At 36.0% G+C, this 11,962-nt stretch overlaps 1 pseudogene; it reads right to left on the minus strand.

Moving 5' to 3' along the window:
* Positions 1–230: 230 nt before the first annotated feature.
* On the minus strand, positions 231–346 carry LOC112480990 (annotated as a pseudogene).
* Positions 347–11,962: the final 11,616 nt, after the last annotated feature.

Consider the following 11,962-nt stretch of genomic DNA (forward strand, 5'->3'; position numbering starts at 1 on the left):
AGGGTAGAGAGAAACAAAGCTGACATTATAGACCCTTTCCATAGTTCAGCAAAGCTCATAGTTTAGTAAAAGATAAAATAATACACTCCTCCTAAAAATGTATGTTTTGCGGGGAGAAGAAGGTTGGTTGAAGCACAGATTGGCCATAGACACCTCTAAGTTTCTAAATAATGCACTAGGTTTCAGAAAAGTGCCCTTTTATTTATTTTTTTATTATTCATTATTATTTATGCCTACAGCACCTGGTCTTCGTAGGTGGTCTCCCATCCAAGTACTAAGCAGGCCCGACACTGCTTAGCTTCCAAGATCAGACATTGGGCTTATTCAGGGTGGCATGGCCATAGATCATGGGCTGTTGACTCCACTGGGGTGTGAACCGAGGACCTTCTGCATGTAAAGCAGATGCGCTAACCGCTACACTGTGGAACCATGTCCGAAAAGGGCCCTTTTAAATCCTCTTCCACATGCATGGTCGGTGGCGACATGCACCAAACAAATCTTAAGGCTCAAGAATAGGCTGTTAGGCGAGTCTTTTAAATCCTATCTTAGCTGCATCTCTAAAGGTCATGGTTCTAAATTCATTTAGGTTTGGAATTCTAGAGTATTTGGAGACTCATTCATAATCCTAGTTTGGCTCTATTTTGAATTGATTTTCATTTGTGTTATAGGAAAAAAAAAGCACATTCTAGGTTTAGCTCTGGGCTTAGTAAATTTTTGAGGTTCAGTGTCAAATTCTATCACTTCTGCATGTAGTTTATGTTCATATTTGAGTGAATTCAGAAATATAAAAATCCTGAGATTATCTAGGGCTTGTCCTAGATGATTCAACTTTCTCAAAATAAAGTAACTCTTAGACTACCCTGGTATGTGGCTTAGCTGAATTCTCTGAGAGGAATTTGGGCACTATGAGCATGTTTTTTCTAATGTCAAGAAATAAATTTAACAAGTTTTATCTTATAAAGTTTCTATAATATTTTCTTAATTCATGACAGTTAGTTTGAATAGTTTCATTTCTCATTCAAAACTTTGGCCCAAAATTTATATAATTGCCAAAAAAATGTTAATGTAGACTGCTAAGTGAAAATAAATACATTTGCTCTACCCTATAGCTATTCTCCTATGTGCTGAGCTTCCATCTGTTTGCCTTTTGTTTTTTGTTTATGTGAAGCTTTACATTTTTTCCATCAGTATGTTATATTGTGTTGTGTTAACTTATAAGCTGAGACATAAAGATAATAAATTATACACATTCGGCAACATTTTAGTTGACTGACTAGTAAAATCTGATTTCAAAATTCATCAAGAATGTGATGAGTTTAATGAGACTGCATTAAAAGAATTGCTGAGGATAAACTCCTACATGAAAAGGATTGGTAATGTCTTAAAGCCAGGGTTGCCAAACCCCAGGGCCTCAACATGCCCTGTGCCTCTTGTGAAGCAGCCCCAAGCCCAGCACTAGTAGCGGCTCGCCTCAGCTCACAGCTTAGCCTCTCCTAGGAACCTCCAAGCACAGCACAAGTGGTCCCAGGCAGGGCACAGGCAGTGGCTGACTTTGGCCTGCAACAGAGTCCCTCCCTAGAGGCCCCAGAAACAACTGCTACTGGCCAGCTTCAGACCATACCAGAGCACCACCCAAAATGATATACCTAAAGGACAGACTTGGCAGGCACCAGAGCCCTGCTAAAGCAAATCGTGTTCTGTAGGGTCAGCCCCTACACAACAGCTTCTCCGCTGTAGTCACAGGCAGTCCTCAGACCAATCGACCTGAGGGTAAGCCCTTCCCATTGATATGCAAACAGCAATCAAGGCTCAACCACAACAGGAGGGTACATACAACCCACATAAGGAACATACCCGGAACACCAGGCTCAGGAGACCAGGGAGACTGTACCACTGAGCCCAACAGGATATCTACTATATAAGGCCACTCTACCAAGACTGAGAGACAAAGCAGCTCAACCTAATACATAGAAACAAACACAGGGAGGCAGCCAAAATGGGGAGACAAAGAAACATGTCCAAAATAAAAGATCAGAATAAATCTCCAGAGAAAAACTAAACGAAATGGAGACAAGCAATGTATCAGAGGCGGAGTTCAAAACACACTGGTTATTAGGATGTTCAGTGATTTCTATGAGAACTTCAACAAAGAGATAAGAAACAAAAATGGAGATAAACAACAACAACAACAACAAAATCAGAAATGAAGAATAGAATAACTGAAATGAAGAAGACATTAGAGAGAATCAAGAGTAGATTAGATGAAGCAGAGGAATGAATCAGCAATTTAAAAAATAAGTCTGCTACAAATTCTGAGACTCCACACTCAACCACCTCCAGAGAGGCCAGCACTAGTTCTCATCAGCTACAACCTACTAAGGCTATGTTTTACCTAAAGGCTCCCCAGCGCTAGCATCACCACTTCAGCTCCACCTCTGATCATCAAGAATTAGATTCTCATAGGAGCACCCGACCCTGGGGCCAAAAAGGTTGGGAACCTCTATCTTAAAGGACAAGGGCCTAAGCAGCAATGTGTCTATGTTACAAGTAAAAAGTGAGTACACTCATAGTATAAAAAGTCACTGCCAGATCCAGAAGTAAACCCATATTTATATGGGCAAATAATTTTTGACAAAAAAGCCCAAAACATACCGTGAAGAAAGGAAAGCCTCTTCAATAAATGGTGCTGAGAAAACTGGAAAGCCACCTGTAAAAGAATGAAACTAGACTGTTGTCTATCACCACACACCAAAAATTAACTCAAAATAGATTAAGGACCTGAATATAAGATCAGAAACAATAAAATGCATAGAAGAAAACATAGGAACTAAACTCAAGGACCTTGGACTTAAAGAGGATTTTATGAATTTGACCTCAAAGGCAAGGGAAGTAAAAGCTAAAATAAATGAATGGGGCTACATCGAACTAAAAAGCTTCTGCTCAGCAAAAGAAATTGTCAACAAGGTAAAAAGACAACCATCCGAATGGGTAATATGCCTCCGACAAGGGCCTAATATCCATAATATACAAAGAACTCATACAACTCAATAAAAATAAAAAATAAAAAAATTAAAAATCCAATCAAAAAATGGGCAGAGGACCTGAACAGATACTTTTCCCTAGAGGACATATAAGTGGCCAACAAATATTTGAAAAGGTGTTCAACATCGCTAGCTATTAGGGAAATGCAACTCAAAACCACAATGAGATACCATCTCACACCTGTTAGAATAGCTATAATCAACAGGACAAGTAATAACAAATGTTGGAGAGGTTGCAGAGAAAAAGGAACCCTGTTATACTGCTGGTGAGACTGCAAATTGGTAAAGCCGCTATGGAAAACAGTATGGAGGTTCCTTGCACACCAACGTTCATAGCAGCATTATTCACAGTGGCCAGGACATGAAAGCAACCGAAGTGTCCTACGATAGATCATTGGCTAAAGAAGCTGTGGTACATATATACAATGGAATATTACTCAGCCATAAGAAGAGATGAAATACTGCCATTTGCAACACCATGAATAGACCTCGAGATAATCATGCTAAGTAAAATACGCCAGACAGAAAAAGTTGAAAATCACATGATATCATTTATATGTGGGATAGAAACCTAAAAGCAACAAATGGATAAAACAAACAGAGACTCATGGACATGGACTATAGACTAGTGATTACCAGAGGGTAGGGGGTTGGCAGGGGAAGTAGACAGGGTAAAGGGGTTCAAACATGTGATGACAGAAAGAAATCTAACTACGGGAGGTGAACACACAGTGTAAATATATATATGCCTTATTATTAAAGTGTACAGCTGAAACTTATTGGATTTTGTTAACCAATGTCACCATAAAAAAATAAATAAATAAATAAAAGAAGAAGTCACTGCCAGAGAAGACTTAGTCCCAGTGTTGCTTTTCATGCTCTTCTTTATGGAAAATGCCTCCAACTAGTGATACTCTAAGGATTTGAGCTACTTGAAGGGTGTCCTATATCTTCACTTTCATGAGGTTCATAAGATGGAATGACATATAAAGAATGAAGATTTACACATACAATAATAAGTAAACTCACATGTTTTAGAGATTTTTATGAGGTAACTAGTTTTATATATGAATGCTGTTTATACAGGACAGAAGTTAACAAACATAGCTTATTGTGGATATGTATTAGAGACACATCATCAACATCTTTAGTCTCTTTATCATCACAGATTTGTTTTGCAGGTAATGACAACAGCTTTGGTTCTAAGAATGGGCTATTATACTACCAGATTAAAGAGAGTTTAACTCCATCGTAGCCAAGAGATGGTGTTATCAAAGTAGCATTGCCTCAATCAAACATTGACAAAAGAAGCATCTCTCAAGAGGGGAGAATCTGGAAGAGACAATGACAGTCATGATAATATTTATGCATATGTGCTGAAAGTATACATATACAATGTCAGAAACAACCAAAAATCTATGAGAAATCTAAAAACAATAGCAAGTGAGCCAAAAATTGTGATTTTAAAACATTTTTACAACAATCAAACATAAATGTCTAGAAAGGGTTAGGCCTCACAATAATCAGCTAATACAATTCTATACTTGTAACCTCTGCTCACAAACAGGCTTGGATATTATTTTTCACCAAGGAAATAAACACTTGTCTTTGGACTGACTCCCATGTGGCAGAACCAGGGCAAGGCATTTATTGCTATTCTGCAGCTCTTTGAAAAATCAATCCAAAAGAAAAACTCTGTAGAAGACCCATCTTCTTCTTGTTTCTCTGATAAGCTGCACTCTAAAAATGAACTAAAGTGAAAAAAGAAAATGAAAGAAACACACAGAAAAGCAAAGACAAACACTGGAGAAAGCAAAAACCAATGCTTGCAAACATCAAATCAGAGAGTGTTGCTCTTGTCTTGGAATTCCCCTAGAGTTACTTAGGACAAGAATCTGGTCCACTGAGATCAAAGCCAGGAAGAACAAAGAAAGTCAGAGTGATAAACAGCCTACTAGGAAGAAATCTCAAACAAATCCTGACAGTTTGTGGAACGACTGGGATAAAAATCAGCTGTTCAAACGAATCTCTCATTTCGTCCATCAAAATAAAGACAGAGCTTTCTGTGTCTCTGATGAGAGCCGGGCACCCTGAGCCTGAGTACTTTCTTAAAGCAGAATAAGTATAATTGTTTTAGCTCATTTGTACTCACAAAACAGGTCTTTCTTGCTTCTCTCCCAAATAATTATTTTGAAAGGAGAAGTCATGCCTACTTTCACTGTAGACCTCCTGAAACTATGAATGGGCCAGAATTTTTGAATACAGTAGTTCTCCTTTACCTGCAGTCAACCATGCTCTGAAAATATTATATGGAAAATTCCAGAAATAAATAATTCGTAAGGTTTAAATTACATGTAATACTAAGTAGCATGATGAAATCTCACATTGTCTGTTCCATCCCACCTGGGATGTCATGAATCATCGCTTTGTCCAGTGTATCCATGAGTGTATTCCCTCCTGTTAGTCACTTAGTAGCCACCGTGGTTATCAGGTCACTGTTGCAGTGTCATAGTGCTTGTGTTCAAGTAACCATTATTTTACTTAATAATGGCCCCAAAACACAAGAGTAGTGATACTGCCAGTTCAAAAATGCCAAAGAGAAGCTATAAATGTTTTCTTTAAGTGAAAAGGTGAAAGTTCTCCACTTAGTAAGGAAAGAAAAAAATCATCCTGAGCTTACTAAGATCTGTGGTAAGAACAAATCTTCTATCCACGAAATTGCCTAATTTATAAATTAAACTTCATCATGGGTATGTATTTATAGAAAAAAAACATAGTAGAAATAGGGTTTGATACAATCTGTGGTTTCAGGCATCCACGATGGATCTTGGAACATCCCCATCATGGATAAAGGGGATAACCGTAGTATCAACCACACTAATTGACCCATGATCCCAAAGACTTTCATTAGTATGCAAAACTAGGCAGGCATCATATTACTAAAAACGGTCTCCTTGATGTGTCCCATTTCCTAATTATCTGGACAAAGATCAAATATAATCTAGAACAGGTTCTCAAAAACACATTTCTATGTGGGAAAAAAATGGCTTTGTTTTTCTATAATTGACCAAATCTCCTTAAAAAGTCTTCATCCTTCTGGGTTTTGGAGAGAGGTTTAGAAGTGACTATAACTTAGTCTAATTGGTTAACCTTAGTCCAACTTAATAATTAAAACAAACTTTGTAGGCAACTGTGTTTCTGACTGGACCACTCAAGAAAATGTTCAGTCTTATAAAGTTCTACTCCCAGCCTTTGCTCCTCTCTGAGAAGGCATCTTGATATACAGGGCAGTGTTTGCATGTAGCCTTGTGCAGGGTAGGAAATAAGAAGGATTTTTCAATATGCATGGTTCTTTCAGGATCCTTGCAAGTCTATGGCTGAAGAGTGGCTGGACTAGCTGCTCCCTGGACTGGTGACACCTGAGAAGCTACTGTAGCCATCCAGCTCTCTCATTGTGATGTACTGGCACTATGGTGCTAAAATTCCCTGTATAAATTGACCTCTTTACTCTAAACTAAGATCTGATAGCCCGTAGCCATATTAGCAGCCATTTCCTCTCAGTGGGACAAATATGGGTTCCTGCCTGCTATGTACATGCCATGAAGAGAGAGCAACACTCTGCCAACCTAATAAATCTTGCCCTTTCTTTTCCCCTTAGTGCCATACTGGAAGTGGCTTGGTTTGAGGCATCTCCAGAAAAAGAGCAGCATGTCTGCAAAAGCACACCACTAGTATAGCAGTAAAAGTATACCACTGGTTACAGTGTCCTAACTCTCCTCATAAATACTACTCTCTCCCTTGGGACCCAGCAATGTTTATGCTAAGGATGGAGAGTACTTAAGAATGATACCCCAATTCATCAGAATTTTTTTTCTCTGTGTCTCTACTTTCTCTTGCCCATAAGTCCTAGATACCATAAGGGGCAGATTTCAGTTTTATCACATATTCCTTTTACACCAGGGTTGTCAGCCTGATGGTGGAGAGTCCTAGGCAGAAAGAATATTATTTCTATATTATAGAAATTACTTTATGGTCTGGATTCTGAAGGCTTGATTTGATTTACTAAAGAAATTTTAAAAATTATATCTCTCCTCAAAAGACTGGTTTTCTTGATGTGTTCTCAAACGAAAATCTAAGTGGACAGTAAATTTTGAATAAAGATTTCTTGTTCTAGGGATCATGTACTATTCCCCTTGAAGCCCCAAAACTCAAAGCATCATTGGGTGGGAAGTCTCAGAGAAAATAAGAGTGATAAGATACAGCAATCCATCTGAAAATGTTTTAAAATATTATCCACATTATACTTTTCACTAAAATTTTTAGATATATAAAAGTGCATAAGGTTTGACACCATGGCTTTATCTTTTTCACCATACCTTCCAAGTGGAAGAGAATCACTGACACTTGTGATAACTCAGACTCTTGATCCATCAGCTTGCACAGAGAGCAGGCATCTGGGAAGTCTTTTGAAAAGCTGAGCTGTGTCTTCCAGAAAGCGACAGTGAAACCTAAAGAGTGACACAGATCAATCTAACGTTCAGGAAACAATAGGACTGCCCCAAAGAATGAAGGATGGTTATTTGCACTTTCAAATAGATGATTACATGAGATTGTCACATAAGAGCTACCATGGACCCGGTACGGTAAGAGTTCTTAGAAAGCATTTGGTGATCAATGTTGTCTTCTTTCCACTACCTGTTCTTTCAAACATCCAACAAGTCAAGAGGGTAAGGCATGAAGTGGAATAGTAGCAGGTAGAAAGAAAGAATCAGAGCAGATTTTTAGGGCTATAGACACAAAGCTTGGCTAGGGTAGAGCAAAAAGGAAACTCCATCTGTGGTGTCACTAAAGCCTCTATTCCAACGAAGTGTATGTAGCCTCTTGCCTTTGGAGGAAATCGATTCACAAAACTTTGAAATTGCAGAGAAATATTGTCTGTGCGTGTGTTGCGGGGGGCGGATGGGGGGGGGACGAATACAAAAAGAGATGCCAAAAGAATGTTCTAGGACTCATAAGCATTCAGAAAATCGCATAAAGATCTCTTGTGTTTTTGACAGGAGAAAGCTCAGTTGCCTTTTTACTCATTTCCTTAGAATGTTTTTTGGCATTTTATACAAATTATGTGATTGGCTTTTCACGGTTCTTAAACAAGTCAGAATACTACAAAGTTACATTTGTGATCATAATTTATTTCACTGTTCTAAGTGGGCTCTGGGTCTATCAGCCCCTAGTCAATGTCGGCTACATCTGGCTCCCTCTTTTTCAAGGAGCCTGAAGGACACACAGGTTGGTTGTATGCTGACAGGAAATAGGAAAATGATGCAATAGAAGCCACTTTTGCATAGATGAGGAAAATTAAACTCCTGCATAGCTTTAAAACTAGAGGAAACAAATATACAATTATCCTCTTTCTTATCTCCATTAATTGTGAATCTAATAAGAATAAACATCCTCCTTCAACAGTTACGACCATGGTCATTTATAAAGTAGAACTTCATGAGCAAACCTTTTCTGAAGCATCTAGGAACAGGCCAATAGTAAGTGTAAGAACTATTTCAAGGAAACCTAGATTTCCTTCTCCTCCCCAAAGTGAAAATGATATTATTTTGTGGATAATTGAATCAGCCAAATATAAATGTCCTTGGAAAAAAGAATATAATCTAAAACACTATAGTAATTTTGTCAAGGGCAAATAATTATTGTCAAAAAAATTATTTTAAAATCTATGATTTCATGCATTTACTCAAAAAATACTTACTGAGTAACTACCAGGTGTCAGACATTTTTTTAAGTTCAGGGGATATGACAATTAACAAAATATAAAACTCTGTGAATTCTTAACATTGACAGTGTTCCCACCTCACGATTGTGTTAGAAAGCTTAAAGAAATATTTTTACTTCACTTCAAGCAACAGTATAAGGCCTTACAGCAGTACATTTTGTTAACCAATCTCATTTCAGGCTATCTCTAATTTTCCTACTTCTATTTTCTTTTTAAATACATTTTTATTACTTATTTTCAATTTATTAATTTTTTGTTATTCATAAACCACTGAAAATTCTTTTTTGAAAAAAGTTAGAGAAATTAAATCAAATTTTAAGTTCTCTTAATCTAAGGGGATTTTTTTGAGCTTCAAACCCACTGTTTGGATGACTATTCTTTGATGCTCCATAAACATCTCAAGGTACAAACATGAAGTCAACCATTTTTTTCCCAAAATCTTATTCATCCTTGTATATTCCCCAGAATGTTAAAGCCACCACCATCTACCAAATTGACCAATACATAAACCTACATGTCATTCTCAAATCCTTCTCTTCCATTCTGTAATGTGTATTATCAATTCTACTCTCTAAACTTCTTTTAAATATATTCTTTTCTATTGAATAACTACTAGTGTTGTCTGCTTTAAAGACTCTCAGCCCTAATTATGTAGATTCCTGCATTATGCTGCTCACTTCCCCTCATTCTTTAAAAAGATAAACCCTTTAAAAATATATATATACCATTTCACTGTTCAATTATTTCATTGAACACACCCTGCCCTTTCACCATTGAGCCCTGTCTTTCTCTCCAATGAAGTATATGTGTTAATATTTTGAATTTTATGCACTATTTACAGGCATAAATTTAAATAATTTTTGTATCTTTATTATCGACATTTTAATTAAAATATCATTATAAAATCATAAGAGAAGGGAAAGATTCAGGAAAAAATATGATAATAAAAGTATTTTTTTTAACTTGTCAATATTTAAGTCATGGTACTTTCCTTTAAAAAAAAGTGATTTCAGCTAAATTAGATCAAATTCCACTGGTAATAGTCAAGTTTAATAAATAACCAGTTCTTACTTACATATCAAAGTTAAAAACAGAATTTTAAAAATCAATGAGAAAAGAAAAAAAGGTTAAAAATGAAGAAAACAGAATAGTAGATATATAAGATTACATCAGATGGAGATATTAAGAAGAAAATAATTTTAAAAGAAGAGAAAAAGCCATAAAGGAAAGAATTTAGGATTGAAAGAAAGAGACATTGTTTTGTTCTTTTTTTGTTTTTCTATTATACATTAACCAGTTTTGTCTCCTCAAAATTGTTTAGCTGAATATACCTGGCGTGTTCTCAATTTTCATGTCATCCCACAGATTTCATACATTTAAAGTTTATTATGAAAATTATTACTTAAAATTTTTGCAGTTTTGACTAATATAAGCCATAGTTGAAAATAATATCCAATACTTATTCTAAAAGTTCTTGGGCATGACAGATTTTTGTGAATTTTTGATTTTTAAATTAAAATATTTTTGTTTGTCAGCAGATACTTGTCAAGTTGTTATTTTTCTTTAGGAGAAATAATGACTTGAATAATGACCTCTCCAAAATTTATGTCTACCCCTAAACACAGAATGTGACCTTATTTAAAACTAAGGTATTTACAGATATAATTAGTTAAGATGACATCATACTTCATTAAATTGGGTCCTAAATTCAATGACTGGTATCCATATAAGGAGAGAGAGATTTAGGCAGAGACACAGACACACAAGGATGACACCATGTGATAACAGAGACAGAGTGATGCTTCCATAAATCAAGAAATACCATAAATCATCGACTACTATAATTTAGGAGAGAGGCATGGAAAAGATTCTTGCGTAGAGACTTCTGAGGGTGCATAGCCTTGTCAATTGCATGATTGCAGACTTTTAGCCTCCAAAATCGTGAGAGAATAATTTTCTGTTTTTCAAGCTACGCAGTTTGTAATCATTTGTTATGGCAGCCCTCAAAAACTGATATAATAATAAAATTCTTCTTTACACTCAATTACTCTGAGATTGACTTATAAAAGAGATTGTGATGACTTTGGTTGCAAAAATCAGACAAACACATTTTCGAAAAAAAAGTTATTTAGAGGTATGATTTTATGTAAAGGTGAATTATCAACTCCCTCAAATTTATTCTTTTCCCTGACATAAAACTGAAAAAAAAAAAAACCCCAGAAAAATGGTTTATAATACCTACGTCATTGAAACAGGACAAGTGGACAAAGTAACTAAATTCAAGGATACAGATTCTCTATCCAATTCCCACTTCCACCCCACAAAGAAATGGGTAAAGCTCATCAGGGTCATAAACCAGATGGGACTCAATCTTAGGTCTAAGCTACCATTAACATCCCAGGGGCTCTATACCACTCTTTGTGAAAATGGGCTAAACTTCACTCTAGTGAATTTACCTTGGAAATATTTCAAAATAGAAAACTTAAAATGGACTAATTTTTCAAAGGAAGAAGAGACCTTGGAAAACATCTGTTTCATTCCTCTCATTTTAAAGATGAGAAAACTAGGATCAAATGTGCTCAAGTGGCTTTTCTTGATTATACAGATAATTGGTGATAGAATCACACCTTGAACCCAGATCTTCAAACTTTTCTGAACTGTATTGTCTTTCCACTGCAGTTCTCATCTGGAGTGTCTAGTTTGAGCTAACAAAATTTTTCTTACCATATCTTATGTTATAAGAAATAGTCAAATACGTTTTCTTTGGTTTCACTTTCAGTGAAACCTCCATTTAAGAGTTTTCAAATGATATTTTTAATATGGCAAAATGTACTTATAGATAAATAATATATTTAGCATAACTCCTCTTTCTTAAGAGAATTGTAATATTGGTGAGAATACTAGATTCACAGACCTGAAGACTTGTTTTCAAATTATTATTACCAGAATATTTAGATCACAAAAAGTATATGAAATAATTGTGTTTATGCCTATCAACATAGAACAATTTTTTAATGTCAGTGGATTGAGAGTAGCTTCTACAGCAGAAGTTGAAGATAGTTACAAATTTTATCTATATCTACACGCATAGAAATTTGATAAAGCACACACACACATACACATACACATACACACAACA

Source organism: Pteropus alecto, unplaced genomic scaffold (assembly GCF_000325575.1).
Source record: "Pteropus alecto unplaced genomic scaffold, ASM32557v1 scaffold20, whole genome shotgun sequence".
Taxonomy (NCBI): Eukaryota; Metazoa; Chordata; class Mammalia; order Chiroptera; family Pteropodidae; genus Pteropus; species Pteropus alecto.